The sequence below is a fragment of the Oncorhynchus nerka genome, linkage group LG2, assembly GCF_034236695.1.
Source record: "Oncorhynchus nerka isolate Pitt River linkage group LG2, Oner_Uvic_2.0, whole genome shotgun sequence".
Taxonomy (NCBI): Eukaryota; Metazoa; Chordata; class Actinopteri; order Salmoniformes; family Salmonidae; genus Oncorhynchus; species Oncorhynchus nerka.
In genome coordinates this window covers 44,493,075-44,513,727 of record NC_088397.1, presented here as the reverse complement: position 1 = coordinate 44,513,727, position 20,653 = coordinate 44,493,075, and the positions used below count along the sequence as shown (strand labels likewise).

Here is a 20,653-nt window from a genome sequence, read left to right as displayed (position 1 = left end):
GTGATCAGTGGAGTTTAGGGAAGTTGGTGTTATTTCCTTCGATTGACAAATTGCCTGGTCCAGGGGGTTCCATAGATAATAAAAATAGAAAGGCCTTGTCTGCTGCTTCTAGTGATTGTTAACGGAGCGGAGCAATATTGCCTGTTATCACTATGACTGAGGGATTGACAGATAGCATTTTAATCATATTAATGAAATTTGAGCCTATTCCCATATATTCCAAGACAGATAGAATGGTCATATCTCTGGTCTATCAATAGCTTTTTCTACATCGTGAGATAAATACGCAAAAAAATATGATTTTGGGAGTATATTAATCGGAGAGGATATGGTGGAGAGCCTTGGTTGCATGTGGATTGTAGTTGGTCGTATTAGGCATTCATGTCTGTCCCAATAACCAGATGGAATTCAGTTCATTCTAAGAATATGTTGTTCAGAGAATCAAAAAATGTAATAGAACATTATGAATTTGGAGCGTACACATTAAAGCTGCAATATGTAACTTTTTGGGCAACCCAACCAAATTGGGTTATGTGTTATGTGTTATGTGTTATGGATATGTAATTATCATTGAAAGCAAGTCTATGAAGCAGTAGATCTGTTCTATGTGCACTATTTCTATGCTTGCAGTGCTTCATTTTGCATCTTTTACTTTCGATTTTGTACACCAGCTTCAAACGGCTGAAAGTACAAAATCTTTGGTTATGGAAAATATATTTCACAGCGGTTTAGATGATACGATGATTCTCTGCACTTTACTGCTTGTTTTGTGACATAAACTAAAATTAGGCAAACTATTTGAATTTTAGCAACCAGGAAATGGTGGAGCGATTTCTGCTTAGTGTATCTTTAATAAAGGCAATATTTTTTCCATTATGGATACATTTAAGGAAAGTGATTCTGCCTTCTGTGTCTTCATCTTTACTCAAGATGGCGATTTTGAGTTTCTTATGTATCATAATGGTTACACCTTTTTGTGTGGCTGATATAATAGCAGCCAGTTTATAGAAATAGTTCTCTATTCTATGTGCGTCCTTTTGGATCAGGTGTGTTTCTTGGAGCACTGCTATATCAATATGGTATCTTGCTCTTATCAAGACAGCCTGAACGTTGGATGGGACTATGGCTTTTCAAATTCGAAGAGAGAATAGGTAGTGTTGCCATTGTTTAAAAAAAATAAGAAGAATGTATTACTAACAATATTTAATAAGCCCATGAATGCGAAACAAGACCCTCCCAGGGTTAATTTGATCCAGTTTGCTACAGCAGGAAAACAATAATGCTGCAACATTAAATGCAAATTATTATTTGGATTATAATTGGTCATTTTTGTAGGGGTCTGACATTTCAAAATGGAACTTACAAACTTCAGAAGCCTTTTTAAGCCTCAAATACACTACACGTTTTACATTTCCTGCAAATGGAGCAAAAGTTCTGCTGCTACAGGGTGATCAAAATAAGAGCCTACATCTGTATTTGCATAATTCTAATGTCTTTCAGGTGTCATAGACTTGAATGGGAAAAATTCTGGTCATTAGCAGTGTTCAGCTGTTTAAGCTAGAAACACCATTCAAACGTTAAATTGAGCAGACTGGTCTGAAAGAGTGTATTTGATAACATTTTGAACACTAACCATGTACAATTTGCATAAAAGCTCCATAGACTTCAAAGGGAAAATGGGGATAAACCACTGCTCTTCATCTGTTTCAGCTGCAAACACCACCCCAATGCTGACATGTACAGACTGACTCAACTTAAGTAGCTTCAACAGCTTTAAGCTACCATTCCTACTTTATAAATTGTGTCCCTATTCATTTCAATGGTGGAATGTAGGCTTGAACAATCTAAACTAAAATCACTGCCACAAAACCTTCAGAATGTTCAAACTAAAATATTTGAGAGCTTAAAAACACATGTATATGGCTTATGATGATACTCACCTTCGCCTACTAAACTAGCCCACTTATAACCCACTATAATAACTCCACACCTACAAGCCAGTCCAAACTAGGTCACTATAACTAACACACGGCCTATGAAAATCCTATTACTACCATTGATAATGCTGCAATTACCACTTCCAGCACTACCTCTACCACAATACTATTATTTCACAACCATAGATACTTCAAGACTAACAAGCCCACCACATTTACTTCTGTAAATGTATTGTTCTAGTTTTACTTGATCAGATATTGGTGTAAACCTGGTGAGGTCGGGATATCGATTTGATGTGAGCTTGCTCATTTGCCATCTATCAGAGATCTAGACTTAGTAACTATGTTTGTGTGTTGATGTTTACATTGGTCCAATTGTTCCACGCTCTGTCTGTTTATGAATGCAGCGATCATAAGCATCGTATAATCTCTCTGAGAGTAACTGCTGTTAATTAGACCTACAGCACTGCTACATGTTTGTCTGTTCAGGATAGTCTACTGTATCAGCTTCAGGCCAAACTGTAACAATGATATCATCAGTCAAACACAGTCATTCCAGAGCTAGCTACAATGCTACTGTATAATCCTACGGAGACAACTGCTACGGGTTCGCTGTGCAACTATCTGTTCATTACTACCATTTGTAGACCACACCCCCCTAGTTTTGCTCTTGGCTGTCTTGCAGTTTGACTGTCAGCATTATGAGGGGCCCAGCTGGAGAGAAGTGTTTTTGCGTGCGTGCGTGCGCGCGTTCATCCATGTGTGTATCAAACTCCATCTTTATATATCTCAGCATTAGTTGATTTTGGAATTTTATTGTGGAGCTTTATTTGCCTAATATACAGTATATTGTATACTTTGAATAAGAATTAACCAAAGTGGTTCTTGCCAGCCAGGAATAACATTCTGTAAATGAGCAGCATCATTTATGCTTCAGCTCTTTTTTCTCTCTCTGTTTTGCTAGCAGCCCCTGCTGACATAATGTGGCCATTTTAGGACTTGCACAATACAAAATGCTTGTCCTGCATGCTCTTATCACAGAGATAGAAACACTCTTGCTTGTCAAGTACATCAGCAAGGAACATAATCAGAGGGGCTGAATTTAACAATCTCGTGTGTGTGTGTGTGTGTGTGTGTGTGTGCGTGTGCGTGTGTGCGGGATTGCATCCATTCCTGCATGTGTGTGTGTTTGTGCAATATGTGTGAGATAGAGAGAGAGAGACATAAGGAGACAGAGTGGAGTGGAGAGAAGCAATCGGCAGACTCCTTTTGCCTGTGTGCTCTCTAGCTTCATATTTCTATGTTAAACCCCTGCATTGCAGTGCTGCCTGCAGGTGCTGGAGAGGATGCCGTCTTTTCCCTGTCCTCTTTGCAGTCACAGCGGAGGGGAGTGAAACGTGGCCCAAATAACATTGACAACTACAAGCACCCTGTACTACGCACGCAACTCAGCACCACCACACATTACCACTACGGACTGGGTTTATTATTTGTCCCTTTGATTTTGGTTGGTTGTTATCTTGTCTTAGCTCAGCAGTCCCCAGGGCATAACCGAACCGCTCATGCGGAGATGAAACATTGGTTTCGGGTCCAGGTTGACTGAGTTTCTCTTACAGATATATGCAGGGCATTTGGTTTGGTTTAGAGGAGCAGGAGAGAAGGGGGCCGGGGCCAAGGGAGGGGAGGCGGGCGGCATCCCGTACTGCAGAGGGGGGAGGGGAAACCTTGGGGATAAATAATTCACAAGCTCCAGACCACTGTTATGCTTCCTGGGTTGCCGCGGCAGCTGCACTTTGACCTTGCAGAATTTCATGTCAAATGGCACCATCATACTAGAGCTGCTGAGTCGATAATGATGACTGGTTGAATCTGGTTGGTTGCCGTTATCTGTATGTACTGTAGTACAATCTTATACCGTATTCACAACATCACTCTGACTTCATTTTACAGGCATACTGTATTTGTTGTTTGATGTTGATTGGTAACATCAGGTAATCTAAATTAGGTTAATTACTATAATGGGGTTAGTGTATTCTTTGAACAGCCCATGAACAATCTGCTCCAAAATATTGCATTCTTCAATAAAGCTTATGTGCCTTCATTAGCAACGGTGTTGTTTGCAACAATCTGAAGAACATACTAACTCACCCACTACCATGTACACTCTTAGAAAAGGAGGTGCTAGCTAGAACCTAAAAGTGTTATTCGGCTGTCCCAACAGGAGAACCCTTTAAATAACCCTTATTGGTTCCAGGCTATAACCCTTTTGGGTTCCATGTAGAACTCTTTCTACAGAGGGTTCTACATGGAACCCAAAAGGGTTCTACCTAAAACCAAATAGGGTTTTCCAAGGGGACAGCAGAAGAACCCTTGTGCAACCCTTTTTTCTAAGAGTGTACTGGATCATGGTTGACGCATGTCTGCTGTAAAATCTTCAGTCATGACTCATGATTGAACTGCCCTCTTCTTTATGAGCAAGGTCCTGTATATTGATCCAGTTTTTATTTATGTAACATACAGGCTATATACCCCCATTCTCTCTCTAGATCTATTGGTCTGTTTGAACAGAGGATCATAATCCATCCACCACTAACTTTAGACAAGGGACATCTAAAAAGCCTCCTCTGGTCAGCCATTTCTCTGCATTTGGGTTGGTGTTGTTCTGTAGTCTGTCGGTTTCAGATTTTAAGCATGACCCTGTTCAATAGGCACAAAATAAAAAACAACTTTTAAACAGATCATGAAAATGGCCTCTTCACATGGGGCCTGATTCAGATTTAAGAAGTGTATGCCTTTCCTGCGCACTGAGTAAAGTGAATTCAACTGCTGAAAACACTCCTACTTGCTGCCAACAGGTTTCCTCATGGAGTTTTCATTCAATGGGGTTTTCAGTACATGTATCTAAAGCCATCCCTTTAAATATTGTGTACCTTTAGTTTGAATTTTCTTGACAGACTATAACATATAGAGAGAACAGGTTCAGAATTTAAAGGGTTGGGATCAATTAAGGAAAGCCATCAAAATATAGGCCTATGCACATCTCAGTTTCAGCACCAATTAGTAGATAACATTTTGTTATCTTATCTTGTAGATTATTTAGGGTTAGCAACGTATTTATTTAGCAACGTAACCTACTTCATAAAAAACAGGTTTAGAGAGTCTTTACACACAATATTTGGGTGAATCAAAAAATACAGTGGTATGATTAATCTTGAAAGTTGCCATACAGTTGTTCAATTACAGATATATGTTCATTTGAGCCAGTTTACTACAGCAGGAAAATAATCCTGCAGAAACAGGAAATGTGGATTATAATGAATGAACATTTGTGACTGACCGGCTTGATTCGGTCTTATGTAGCAAAATTTGTAATGGTGTTTTTTACATTGGAGAAAAGTAGAGACTCAGAGCTAGAAAATGGTATCATACACTACTACAGTTGTGGAATAATGGGAAAGTAATTCTGCTTTGAAAGTTTTTGTAAACCTTCTGGAGAGCTCTTCTTTGTTTACACCCATTAAGCATTGTTCAAACCTTCTTAAGCCTTAGCCCCACTTATCTCTTCAAGGAGTCACATGTGAGGCCATGTACTAAACCAAAGACTTCCATACTTAAGGCTGGGTTATACTACGAGGCTGGGTTATACTACGTCTATCGACATTTGTCCCAGAGACGTCATGAACATTCTATTGCCGTCCGACATCAACCTTGTCATTGTTGTTATGAAAAAGGATAAACACAAAAACTACAGGCTGTATGACATCAGCAGCCTGGTGGTCCAAAATACCATAACTGGTGTATTTTAACACCAATAAACCCACCTGTTAAAAATTATGAATTTAAATCACATCAAATGTGATTTGTAACATGTGCCGAATACAACAGACCTTACTGTGAAATGCTTACTTACCAACAATGCAGTTTTAAGAAAAATAAGTGTTAAGTAAAAAATAGATTTATAAAAATGTGTTAAAGAGCAGCAGTAAAATAACTGTAGTGAGGCTATATACAGGGGGTACAAGTACAGAGTCAACGTGTGGGAGCACAGGTTAGTCGAGGTAATTGAGGTAATATGTACATAGGTAGAGTTAAAGTGACAATGCATAGATAATGAACAGAGAATAGCAGCAGTGTAAAAGGGAGGGGGGGGGGCAATGCAAATAGTCTAGGTAGCCATTTGATTAGCTGTTCAGGAGTCTTATGACTTGGGGGTGGAAGCTGTTAAAGAAGCCTCTCTGACCTAGACTTGGCCGTGCGGTAGTAGAGAGAACAGTCTATGACTGGAGTCTGGAGTCTTTGACCGTTTTTTAGGGCCTTCCTCTGACACCGCCTGGTATAGAGGACCTGGATGGCAGGAAGCTTGGCTCCAGTGATGTACTGGGCCATACACATTACCCTCTGTAGTGCCTTGCGGTCAGAGGCCGAGCAGTTGCCATACCAGGCAGTGATGCAACCAGTCAGGATGCTCTCAGTGGTGCAGCTGTAGAACTTTTTGAGGATCTGAGGACCCATGCCAAATCTTTCCAGTCTTGTGAGGGGGAATATGTTTTGTTGTGCCCTCTTCACCATTGTCCAGGTGTGTTTGGACAATGATAGTTTGTTGGTGATGTGAACAAGAACCTCTTAACCTGCTCCACTACAGCCCCGTCGATGAGAATGAGAGTGTGCTCGGACCTCCTTTTCCTGTAGTCCACTATCATCTCCTTTTTCTTGATCATGTTGAGGGAGAGGTTGTTATCCTCGCACCACGTGGCCAGGTCTCTGACCTTCTCCCTATATGCTGTCTCATTGTTGTCGGTGATCAGGCCTACCACTTTTTTGTGTCATCGGCAAACTCAATTATGGTGTTGGAGTCATGCCTAGTCATGCAGTCATGGGTGAACAGGGAGTACAGGAGGGGACTGAGCCCACACCCATGAGGATTTGTGGATCTGTTGGGGCGGTATGCAAATTGTGTGGGTCTAGGGTTTCTGGGATAATGGTGTTGATGTGAGCCATGACCAGCCTTTCAAAGCACTTCCTGTCTATAGACGTGAGTGCTACGTGTCGGTAGTCATTTAGGCAGGTTACCTTACTGTTCTTAGGCACTATAATGGTCTGCTTGAAACATGTTGGTGTTCCAGTCTCGGTCAGGGGTAGGTTGAAATGTCAGTGAAGACACCTGCCAGTTGGTCATCACATGCTCGGAGTACACGTCCTGGTAATCCGTCTGGCCTTGTGAATGTTGACCTGTTTTAAGGTCTTACTCAGATTGGCTACGGAGAGAGTGATCACACAGTTGTCCGGGCAACTGATTCTCTCAAGCATGTTTCAGTGCTGCTAGCCTCGAAGCGAGCATTTGGCTCATCTGGTAGACTCGTGTCACTGGGCAGCTCACGGCTATGCTTCCCTTTGTAGTCTGTAATAGTTTGCAAGCCGTTCCACATCCAACGAGCATCGGAGCCGGTGTAGTATGATTTAATCTTAATCTTGACGCTTTGCCTGTTTGATGATTCATCTGAGGGCGTAGCACGGATTTCTTATCAGCGTCAGGGTTAGAGTCCCACTCCTTGAAAGAGGCAGCTCTACCCTTTAGTTCAGTGCAGATGTTGCCTGTAATCCATGGCTTCTGGTTGGGGTATGTACCTATGGTCATTGTGGGGATGATGTAATATGTACTTAAGATGCACAATAAGATGGACTTATTGTATATGTAAATTGGGCAAATCAGGTAACTAAAAGCATCTTTCTAACCAATGTTTTGGTTTGTTTCTAGCTTGTTAGCTAGCTACCTAATGTTAAGTTAGCTGGCTAGCCAGTTAAGATAATGACCACATCATAAAGACCATACTTCAGCTCACTTGTCTTCATTATTACAGGAAAATAAACTCACACAAGATCATTATTGATCTTAAGTTAATGGCGAGCCAATTACAGAAAATAGATTACGGTTGTGAGTGTGACTAAGTAAAATCAGGACATTCTACCGGATAATTTTAAAACTTGATCACTGTCTGGCTGGCCTAACGTTATATCCTAATTTGACTTTGGTTTAGGTCATGTTCTTCACATTACCATCTTTGGTAAACGCATACTATATCTGATAAAATCAAACTTTATTTGTCACTTGCACAGGATACATAAGGTGTAGTGAAATAGTTACTTGCATAGTGGAGTCTTTTGTTTAGACATGCAACTAGCTAGCTAGCTAAACAACGAACCATAATCCCAACTCATAACGTTAGTACCCTACATGAATCCGCAGGTAGCTAACCAACCAGGTTCAATGTTAGCTAGCTAGATAACATTAGGCTACAACTAGCAATGCAAAAGGCTCTGAGATACAAATAATATTACCACACAGATCATACACATAACGTTAGCTAGCGAGCAAGCCAGTTAACGTTAGCTAGCTAGCAAACAGTACGCTTTAACTTGAAATCAAATCAAATCAAATCAAATCAGATTTTATTGGTCACATACACATGGTTAGCAGATGTTATTGCAAGTGTAGTGAAATGCTTGTGCTTCTAGTTCTGACAGTGCAGCAATATCTAACAAGTAATATCTAACATTTCCACAACAACTACCTAATACACACACATCTAAGTAAAGGAATGGAATAACAATGTATAAATATATGGATGAGCAATGTCAGCAGCATAGGCTAAGATGCAATAGATAGTATATATTACAGTATATACATATGAGATGAGTAATACAAGATATGTAAACATTGTTAAAGTGGCATTATTAAAGTGACTAGTGTTCCAATGATTAAAGTGGCCAATGATTTCAAGTCTGCATATAGGCATCAGCTTCTCTGTGCTAGTGATGGCTGTTTAACAATCTGATGGCCTTGAAATAGAAGCTGTTTTTCAGTCTCTCGGTCCCAGCTTTGATGCACCTGTACTGACCTTGCCTTTATGGATGATTGATTGGAGTGAACAGGCAGTGGCTCAGTGATTGTGACATTGGGTGCTGTAGGTGTCCTGGAGGACAGGTAGTTTGCCCCCGATAATGCATTGGGCAGACCGCACCACCCTCTGGAGAGTCCTGCAGTTGAGGGTGGTGCAATTGCTGTACCAGGCAGTGATACAGCCCGGCAGGATGTTCTTAATTGTGCATCTGTAGGGTTTTAGGTGACAAGCCAAATTTCTTTAGCCTCCTGAGTCCACCATCATCTCCATTGTTTTGTTGACGTTGAGTGAGAGGTTATTTTCCTGACACCACACTCCGAGAGCCCTCACCTGAAAACAACTTTCTGACAAAATTAGAAACGTATAATATCTGAAATTCTTTCTAGCTAGACTTAGATGTATGCTTCTCACTCTCTGTCACAGATGCCATGGTTGTCCTTAGTTTGAAGATGCAATCTGGAGACAGGTGTTTTATTCAACAGCCTTCTGTGTGTTCTCTTTTCTACTCCCTCTGCGTATTTGCAATCAAACGCCAGAATTTTCTCCATCTCCATAGCTATCATAGTCTAATTCCACCGGCCATTCCACTGATTCCAAAACTCGGCCCTCAAGAAAGTGGAGAGCAAAATTTTTTCAGTTCTACTACATGTCTTTTGGCTGCATCTCGTCTGGCTGTGATTGGGAGTCTCATCAGGCGGCACACAATTGGCCCAGTGTTGTCTGGGGGAGGCCGTCATTGTAAATAAGAATCTGTTCTTTACTGACTTGCTTAATTAAATAAATAAAATGCATTAGAAAGGATTGCCTACACATACTGACCAGCTCATGTTATAGACAGAAGCCTGCTACATGGCATACCAATCCAAACGCATGTCCAGCCCATCCATTATCTCAGCCAATCATGGCTAGTGGGAAGGTTCCTCGCTTTTTCTGTGGCATAACCAACTAGGCTCGAAATTGAACAATTTTATTCATATTTACAGATGGCATACATACATTCTATTGAGGCACATGAAAATTCTAATGTTCCAGAAGGCATTTCTGCCAAACAACTGATTTAGATATTTTAAAATAAAGTTTATGTTCATTTGCCTCATGTGGAGTAGTAACACGTGAACATACACCTAGTTTCCTGAAACAAGTCACATTTGTGTTAGGGTTGTTTGATTTTTCATAAGGGAAAATCAAGTCTGAAATTCCTAATTGGAAATTAAGCCTCAAAAACATTACAAGTTAAACATCTGATCAAATTACGATCCGACATCTCTAAATATTGGAAGGGGAGAAAACTCTAACAGTAAGTGTTGACCAATAGTCCTATACATTTACCCTAATCCTCACCGTTCATGTAACTGATACGACAACGGTCCCGTCAGGCTTCAGGTTTAAACTGCCAGGCTGAAACCTGGAGCCTGGTTCCATGATGATTCCATGAAGTGGGCTACAAGTCCAAAATGATTGAACAACTTGTAATACGTTAAATGTGATCCACTATTGCTAGTGACCCTCAGGATCAACCGCACGGACATGACAGAGGAAAGAAAGGGAAACTAACGATGTAATTGAATGATGCCAAATATAGGCCTAACATTTAAGGGAACTAACACTTAAGTGACAGTTAAGAATGTGTGTGAGTATTACCGACGATAGCTACCGATAGTGCCAAATATTTAACATGATACAAATTATTTTAAAAAAAAGCTGAAAATAAAAACATTCTTGAACGCACAAAAGGTACGTTTGGCCTGACTGTCACTGCACAGATTTGGCTTGTCATCTCATTTGGCTCGTGTCTCCACGATTCATCCCTGCAAAATATAAGGCCATGCAATTTAAATTCTGCATAACAGCACTTCATTGTGGGAAAGGGGCACACACAGCCTACCTGTCATGTTGATATGTTTCAGTTTGCTGCCATGTGACTGGGTTCACATTTGTCTCCAACCACCATAAGGTAAAATAGATCTAAAACAGTGTTACTATATATATTTACAATCCCCTTATCCAAACTGATTACTAATTGACCTACCGTAGCTCTTATCAATAGCCCTTATCAATTTGTAAATGACAGTGAATGGAGAATGGGAAAAGAAATCCACTTGAACCGACAGGTTGCTCGACCTTATTCATCACTTCCTCAAGTGTAAAGTTGACTAAATTATGAGGAAATTAAATCAAGGTCAGAATACGACGTGTCTGTAGATACACCTCCTTCTCACGTCCATTTATTTGATCTCTGTCCCAAATGCGTACCTTGCTGGTGCTGGCTCAGAATACGAGTACAGAAGAAGGGCACAAAAAGGTCATAAAGTTCCATTTACACTTTCCTAACTCTGGTCTGAATTCCCTCCAGGGCAATTCAATGTGTGCAGGACTGGAACAAGGTGATAGAGATAAAACAGGTTGTTAGATAAAACTATCCCGAGTGGACACTATGGTCTAATTAGCTTCTGAAAAAAATTGCTTGCATTTAATATGATATTTTCCTGCTGTTATCACAAAGACAATACTTTTGCCTTTCCCAACGGACTAGTTTATGGAACACCATTATCCCAGAAACCGTAGACTCACTCCAATTTGCATACCGCCCAAACAGGTCCACCTATGATGCAATCTTTTTTTGCAGTCAACACTGCTCTTTCTCACCTGGGAAAAAGGAAAACCTATGTGAGAATGCTATTCATTGACTGCAGCTCAGCTTTCAACAACATAGTTCCCTCAATGCTTATCACTAAGCTACGGACCCTGGAACTGAACACCTCCCTCTGGATCCTGAATTTCACGAGGGGCCGCCCCCAGGTGGTAAGTGTAGGGAACAACATATCTGCCACGCTGATCCTCAACACAGGGGCCCCTCAGGGATGCGTGCTCAGTCCCCTCCTGTACTCCCTGTTCACTCATGACTGCATGGCCAGGGACGTCTCCAACAGAAGGCCTGCATCCCGGATTCGCCTCTTCACTGTTGATGTTGAGACGGGTGTTTTGTGGGTACTGTTTAATGAAGCTGCCTCCCAATCCTCTTTCTATTCTGGTTAGGGCCAGTTTGCACTGTTCTGTAAAAGGAGTAATACACATCGTTGTACGATATATTCAGTTTCTTGGCAATTTCTCGCATGGAATAGCCTTCATTTCTCAGAACAAGAATAGAATGACGAGTTTCAGAAGAAAAATCTTTGTTTCTGGTAATTTTGAGCCTGTAATTGAACCCACAAATGCTGATGCTCTAGATACTCAACTAGTTTAAAGAAGGCCAGTTTTATTGCCTCTTTAATCAGCATAACAGTTTTCAACTATGCTAATATAATTGCAAAAGGGTTTTCTAATGATCAATTAGCCTTTTAAAATGATGAACTTGGATTAGCTAACACAACGTGCCATTGGAACACAGGAGTGATGGTTGCTGATAATGGGCCTCTGTAAGCCTATGTACTATAGATATTCCATTAAAAAAATAAGCCGTTTCCAGCTACAATAGTAATTTACAACATTAACAATGTCTATACTGTATTTCTGATTAATTTTATTTTATTTTAATGGACAAAAAAAAATTGCTATTCTTTCAAAAACAATGACATGTCTAAGTGACCCCAAACTTTTGAACAGTAGTGTACATATTATTTCAATTACCTTGACTAACCATTTCCACCGCACATTGACTCTGTACCGGTACCCCCTGTATAAAGCCTCAATGGTTATTTTACTGCTGCTGTTTAATTATTTGTTACTTTTATTTTCTATTTTCTATTTTTTACTTATCAAAATTGGTTTTACTCCTAAAGCATTGTTGGTTAAGGGCTTGTAAGTAAGCATTTCACTGTAAGGTCTACAGCTGTTGTATTCGGTGCATGTGACAAATATCATTTGATTTGATTTGACAGCATTCAGGTCCCTGAGGACTGGAGTTGCTCATCCCTTGTCTAGACATTAGGCTATTTGAAGGCAATACATTCTTGACAAGGGTCTAAATGAAACTGTTCATAGTAAGGAGAAAATCCTGTAACTTGCTTCACATTTCAAATGATGTGCCGCAATCGGTGTTAAATGTTTCCTGCTCTAATGGATTGGGATTAAGATAGGACAGTAAACTGATCCTATATCTGTGTTAAATGTTTCCCCCTCTAATGCATTGGTATTAAGATACGAGACTGAACTGATCCTAGATCTGTGTTAAACATTTCGCCCTCTAATGGATTGGGTTTAAGATAGGAGAGTAAACTGTTCCTAGACCTGTGTTAAACTCATCCCCTCTAACGGATCACGATTAAGATTGGAGAGTAAACTGATCCTAGAACTGTGCCTATGGCCAACTTCTACCCAGAGCCTGGCTGAGGCCTGATTTCCTCCCCTCCTCCCCAAAGTGTGCACTCCATCTCATCGATTTAAAAGGAATAGAGTAGTGTTAAGGGAACTCCCTCCCTCGAAATAGGGTTTACCAAACTCGGTCCTGGGGCCCTCCCTGGGTGCATAATTCGTTTTTTTTCTTCTACCCCTACACAACTGATTCAAATAACCAACTCATCGTCAAGCTTTGATTATTTGAATCAGCTGTGCAGTGCTAGGGCAAAAACACAATCCAATGCTTCTAAATACATGAAGGGGGGGAGTAAGTGGGTAGGGAGTGAGGGTAGGGAGGTGAAGAGGAGTAAGGAAGGTTTAGTGAATCGGAACGCAGCACAACAATAACTCATTACTTCTTCCAGCCAAGGCCATAACCGACCATGCACAGTGCAGATTAACATAAAGTGATGCAGCGTGAGCTGTGAGTTAACTACTGCCCCCATCTGGTGAAAAGGAGTCATAACACGCTGAAACATAGCAGCGACATAGCAGTGCGCGCTAAGTGGCCTGGCTTTCACCAGCTGTTCAATTCCACAATAACGCGAATGGAGCCAAGGTATTCTTCCAGGAGGCGCCTTGTGAGAGTTCTGGAAATGAGCAGAAATAGGATTCTTCCACCAAGAAGTCCTCACTGGAATGCTGATGGAGGATTTGACTCAAACTAGAGGGGATGAGAGTGCAAGGAAATGGCAACATCTGTTAGAACATGAATGTTGCTGTTATGTTGCCACTTTGTTGTACAAATGAAAGGACAAAATATGTTGGAATGGTTATTTCAGCTGGAGTTAAATGGATGAGTGGATGAGGTATGCAAAACTGCCTTGTGTTACAAAACAAAACAACATGTAATTCACCATCAGTTTAAGCACAATCTTGACTCACATACTGTAGGGCAGACTTACTTACTCCTATTCTTGTCATGTACTGTGGGGACAATAACCTCAAGGTGCATTTAAATAACTTGAGAGTTCAAAGTTAAGGTGACATGTTTACAATATCATTACCTTTACAGCCACAGAAACATGAAACAAGAAAAGGGTTGCTACTTTGAAGAATCTGAAATAGAAAATATACTTTGATTTGTTTAATCACTTTTTTGGTTACTACATGATTACATATGTGTTATTTCATAATTTTGATGTCTTTACTATTATTCTACAATGTAGAAAATAGTAAAAATAAAGAAAAACCCTGGAATGAGTAGGTGTGTCCAAACTTTTGACTGGTACTTTAAAGGTACTGTAAAAGGGGTTTCTTGGCCTATAATGAGTGATTTTATACTCCTAGTCTGGCATATCAAACACTACAGATGGAGGACTGAATATTTATTCGTATGCTGAAGATGAAATATTGGTATACACAGTACAGTGCATGGTATTACCCTTTTAACTTCAGTGTAACTTTAAATAGTTTTAGAAACAGCACCCTTTTCAAAAAAACGCAGTAACCACATCCCTCATCTCCCCATTCTCTCTCTCTCTCTTTCCCTATCTCCCTCCCTCTCCCCTCGCTCTTCTTTTTCCTCTTCTCCTCTCATCTCTGTCGCTCTCCTTCCATGCCGCTCTTTTCTTCCCTCTTCGATCCCTTTCTCCTATCAGTAAATCAGTGAGCCATTCCACGACTCCTAAGAACAGAGACAAGTGGATTTGCATATGGATCCTTTACGATGGCCATTCCATCAGATGCTAGACCGATGCGTAGCATACTGTGTGAGCAGCATCACAAATGAGGAGAGAGAAAGAGAGAGCGAGAGAGGGAGAGAGAAATAGAGAGACATTTGGAGAGATTGTGTATGTTGAGAGAGAGACAGTGAGGGAGGAGAAAATTGACAGAGGGGGGTATTTGATTGAGAGTGGGAATGGGGGGAGACGGTGTGTACAGGAGGGAGAGGGCTAGAAAGAGAGGGAGAGTACTGCCCTGCTCTGCTGCAGTGGAGAGAAGTGAGAGGGGAGACTGCAGTCTCTGCTTATGGGAGAATTCAGGGGATGTTACCACGACACTGAAACGTTAGCCCTACGAGCCTGATTATTGGATGGGTCACCCAGCCAGTGCGAATATCACGTTAGACTGGTAAGACTTTCTACCTCACTCTCATTTCCTCCCTGTTAAGGATAACCAGCAGATGATATAGATATTCAGGTCATTTTGGGACAACTTTCATAATGAACATTCTTTATTATAAATGACTCAGAATGACAATGGTTCTTCTGTCATTTGAAGATTTGTCCTAGGAATCTGAAAATCGGTGTGTATCTGGGGCTTCAGGTTTGCGACTAACTAAGAGGAGCTGTCCAGTGCTGAGCTGCAGAGATGCAGAAATTGGAATGTAAGTGTACCTGCAGTACCTGCAGGCTTGAGGTAGATACTACTGACCTAGATAGATTGGATAGCTTTCTCTTCTTGTCTCTTTTGCCTTACAGCCACTGAACAAGATGAGAGTGAGACAAGGACAGTAAGATATTATACAGTTTTGGAATATAGCCTGTGGGAATTACTGTTAGGACTGTTATGATCAGATGTATTATGTCCATTTGTTTGGCAGGAATAATTTAATGTAATAATTTTGAATTTGTTATATAATTCTCCTTATCTGTTCAGATTGTCATATATCAATAAAAGAGAGGACATGGTGGAAGCAGCTATGGCTATATTAGCCATTTTCCTTCTATCTGTAAAGTAAAACAATTAGTCATTTGATTGGTCAGATCCCAAACTCCATTGGCTACCATGGCCTCAGGCCGGCTGTAAAGTGACTGGATATCAGACAGAGGCAATTCAGCTGGATTTTATTTGCTCAGCAACAACTAGTTTGTCTCCTGTAATGTTTCACAAGTAGCCTTGAATGGAACAAATCTTGCGGAGTGGGGTATCGTATAGCCTCGAGCTATTTTAAGCTTTTTAGAACACTACACGGCACCTTTTGAAGATGCACAGTCTATTGATTTGTGGACTATAGGTCAATGAAGACACAGTCCTGAATTCAATCCAAGGTGCATTATAGAGCAGCACACTATACAGCCGACAATGCGGCTTTCAAAGGCATTTTCTGGGCCGTTTGCATTCGTGGTAAATATTTCGGCTCAAACGTGAATGACCTATAGCCGTGTGTTATAAGGCACCTTGCATTGAATCCCAGCCACAGACTTGACAGAATACTGTTTTGCTGTTGCTGCTGACCCATGTTTCGATCATTTCACTGTCTGTTGCCACTCTAGACAATGAATTTCCTACAGATACCATTGCCTTTATGCTTGGTATCTTAGGTAAAGAACTGTACAGTTCAACACAACACAACAATTCTGAATCATATATGTTGTAATATGTCAGCTGCATTGAAGCATCTCTTTACATCCAAACAATACTACACAAAGCTGTTGGTTTGACAATGTAATATTCTTCTTGATGGTAAAATGTACAGAAAATGGGGTGCACATGGTTATCTTAGGCTGTCTGGATCTAGCGTCAGTGAATAACTGTTGTAGGCCTGTGTGTGTCTGTTTGTCCCCAGTGAGGACACATGTAATCAGGGTTAAGTTCTGTGTTTGCCAGCCATGTATGCCAAATCTGCCCAATTGCCTTGCCTCTGGGACGCTTGCTGCATTGGAGAGCCTCTCACACACAGACAACAAGATACATACAGGCACATAACGTTGTTCCCACAGTGACTGTACGTACATATCCCAACCAGACACCATGGATAACAGGCAAAATCCGCACTGAGCCAAAGGCTAGAGCTGCCGCTTTCAAGGAGTGAGTCACTAATCCTGATGCTTATAAGAAATCCCGCTATGCCCTCAGAAGAACCATCAAATAGGCAAAGAGTCAATACAGGACTAAGATTGAAACCTACTACACTGGGTCTGATGCTCGTCGGAAGTGGCAGGGCTTGCAAACTACCACGGATTACAAAGGCAAACCCAGCAGCTGTCCAGTGACGCAAGCCTACCAAACGAGATAAATACCTTATGTACACGCTTCGAGGCTAGCAACACTGAACTATGCATGAGAGCACCAGCTGTTCCGGACAACTATGTGATCACACTCTCCGTAGCTGATGTGAGTAAGAACTTTAAACAGGTTAACATTCACAAGGCCGCAGGGCCAGACAGATTACTAGGAGGCGTACTTAGAGCATGCGCTGACCAGCTGGCAAGTGTCTTCATTAACATTTTCAACCACTCCCTGACCCAGTCTGTAAAATCTAGATGCATAGTCCCTGTCCCCAAAAAATGTCAAAGCACTCACATTTGTAGTCATGAAATGCTTTGAAAGGCTGGTCTTGGCTCACATCAACACCATCTTTACATATACATTTTAGTCATTTAGCAGACGGTTTTATCCAAAGCGAGTGCAAGTGTTGGTTCAGGTTTTTTAAATGTCTTATTATTACTATTATTTGGGGTGGCTGGGAGGTCACCAGGTAAGTAGGATGAATATTTAATGTTTGAAGAGTTAGGGATTCAGTTATTTTTAGAAGATAATTCCTAGGTTCAGGGGGAAGATGGTTCTGCCATTGGGGTGCCAGGACAGAGAAGAGCTTGAACTGGGTGGAGCAGGAGCTGCCCTCCTATAGGGGTCAAGAGACCTGAGGTGGCAGAGTGCTCGGGTTGGGGTGTAGGGTTTGAGCATAGCCAGAAGGTAGGGAGGGGCAATTCCTCTTGCTTTTTCCGTAGATAAGCACCATGTTCTTGTAGTGGATGCGAGCTTTGACTGGAAGCCAGTGGAGTGTGCAGAGGAGCGGGGTGACATGGGAGAACTTGGGAAGGTTGAAAACCAGGTGGGCTGCAGCATTCTGGATAAGTTGAAGGGGTTTGATGGCACAAGCGGGTGCGCAGCCAACAGCGAGTTGCAGTAGTCCAGATGGGAAAGGACAAGTGCCTGAACCTGCAGGAGCGAATCACTGCTTTCATGTTTGCAGAGAACAACAGTGTGTTTTCCAGGGTCACACCCTGGTTCTTTGCACTCCGGGAGGGCGACACTGTGGTGTTGTAAACCGTGATGAAGAGGTCTTTGAGCGAGCAGGCCTTCCCGGAAGAGCAGCTCTGTTTTGTCAAGGTTGAGCTTGAGTTGGTTGGCTGACATCCAAGTTGAAATATCTGCCAGGCACACAGAGATGCGTATCGCCACCTGGGTGTCAGAAGGGGGTAAGGATGGCAATGATAGGAGTGACTATGTAAGGATATGACTGAGCTGACACCCTGGACGCACTCCAATTCCCAAATCGCCCCAACAGATCGACAGATTAAGCAATCTCTATTCCACTCCACACTGGCCTTTCCCGCCTGGACAAGAGGAACAACTATGTGAGAATGCTGTTTGTTGACTACAGCTCAGTGTTCAACACCATTGTTCCATCCAAGCTCATCACAAAGCTAATTACATGGGATTAAACACTTCCTTCTGCAACTGGATCCTGGACTTCCTGACAGGTGGTGAGGGTAGGCAATAACACATCTGTCATGCTGACCCTCAAAACGGGGGCCCCTCAGGGGTGCGTACTTAGTCCCCTCCTGTACTCTCTGTTCACCCACGACTGCGTGGCCACGCACAACCCCAACACCGTCAATACGTTTGCAGATGACACAACGGTGGTAGGCCCGATCACCGAAGATGATGAGACAGCCTACAGGAAGGAGGTCAGATACCTGGCCGTGTGGTGCCTGGACAAGAATCTCTCCCTCAATGTCAGCATGACAAAGGAGCTGATCATGGACTACAGAAAATGTGGGGGCGAGCACGCCCCCATCCACATCGACGGGGCTGTTGTTGAGCAGGTCGTGAGCTTCAAGTTCCTCATGTCCACATCACTAAGGAATTGTCATGGTCCACACAAATCAACACAGTCATGAAAAAGGCACAACAACGCCTCTTCCCCGTCAAGAGGCTGAACAGATTTGGTATGGGCCCTCGGATCTTCAAAAGGTTATACAGCTGCACCATTGAGAGCATCTTGACTGGCATCACCACTTGGTATGACAACTGCTTGGCATCTGACCTCAAAGGGCGACAGAGGGTAGTGCGTACAGTGGGGCAAAAAAGTAAGTGCAAGTTCTCCCACTTAAAAAGATGAGAGGCCTGTAATTTTCATCATAGGTACACTTCAACTATGACAGACAAAATGAGGAAAAAACCCAGAAAATCACATTGTAGGATTTTTAATGAATTTATTTGCAAATGATGGTGGAAAATAAGTATTTGGTCACCTACAAACAAGCAAGATTTCTGGGTCTCACAGACCTGGCTCCTCTGTCCTCCACTCGTTACCTGTATTAATGGCACCTGTTTGAACTTGTTATCAGTATAAAAGACACCTGTCCACAACCTCAAACAGTTACACTCCAAACTCCACTATGGCCAAGACCAAAGAGCTGTCAAAGGACACCAGAAACAAAATTGAAGACCTGCACCAGGCTGGGAAGACTGAATCTGCAATAGGTAAGCAGCTTGGTTTGAAGAAATCAACTGTGGGAGCAATGATTAGGAAATGGAAGACATACAAGACCACTGATAATCTCCCTCGATCTGGGGCTCCATGCAAGATCTCACCCCGTGAGGTCAAAATCATCACAAGAACGGCGAGCAAAAATCCCTGAACCACACGGGGGGACCTAGTGAATGACCTGCAGAGTGCTGGGACCAAAGTAACAAAGCCTACCATTAGTAACACACTACGCCACCAGGGACTCAAATCCTGCAATGCCAGATGTGTCCCCCTGCTTAATCCAGGACATGCCCAGGCCCGTCTGAAGTTATTACCAATCTTTTTGGTACAAACTCAACTCGTCGTGTTTGGAGGACAAAGAATGCTGAGTTGCATCCAAAGAACACCATACCTACTGTGAAGCATGGGGGAGGAAACATCATGCTTTGGGGCTGTTTTTCTGCAAAGGGACCAGGACGACTGATCCGTGTAAAGGAAAGAATGAATGGGGCCATGTATCGTGAGATTTTGAGTGAAAACCTCCTTCCATCAGCAAGGGCATTGAAGATGAAACGTGGCTGGGTCTTTCAGCATGACAATGATCCCAAACATACCGCCCGGGCAACGAAGGAGTGGCTTCGTAAGAAGCATTTCAAGGTCCTGGTGTGGCCTAGCCAGTCTCCAGATCTCAACCCCATAGAAAATCTTTGGAGGGAGTTGAAAGTCCGTGTTGCCCAGCAACAGCCCCAAAACATCACTGCTCTAGAGGAGATCTGCATGGAGGAATGGGCCAAAATACCAGCAACAGTGTGTGAAAACCTTGTGAAGTCTTACAGAAAATGTTTGACCCCTGTCATTGCCAACAAAGGGTATATAATAAAGTATTGAGATAAGTATTTGGTCAATAACAAAAGTTTATTTTCCACCATAATTTGCAAATAAATTCATAAAAAATCATACAATGTGATTTTCCAGATTTTTTTTCTTATTTTGTTTATCATAGTTGAAGTGTACCTATGATGAAGATTACAGGACTCTCTCATCTTTTTAAGTGGGAG

At 41.9% G+C, this 20,653-nt stretch overlaps 1 protein-coding gene across 3 annotated transcripts in view; it reads left to right on the top strand.

Moving 5' to 3' along the window:
- The window catches only part of LOC115135694 (synaptotagmin-2-like), a 74,801-nt gene that overhangs the window by 25,181 nt on the left and 28,967 nt on the right, over window positions 1–20,653 (top strand). Inside the window, exons 1-2 of one of the 3 annotated variants that reach the window (XM_029670704.2) lie at window positions 15,124–15,244; window positions 15,395–15,500. The exons of 1 other annotated variant lie outside the window; for it this stretch is intronic. The gene's annotated coding sequence lies outside the window, so the exon portion shown is untranslated. Of the gene's footprint in view, window positions 1–15,123; window positions 15,245–15,346; window positions 15,501–20,653 lie in introns of those variants that run through there. One more of the 3 variants, XM_065026576.1, reaches the window with a different exon arrangement.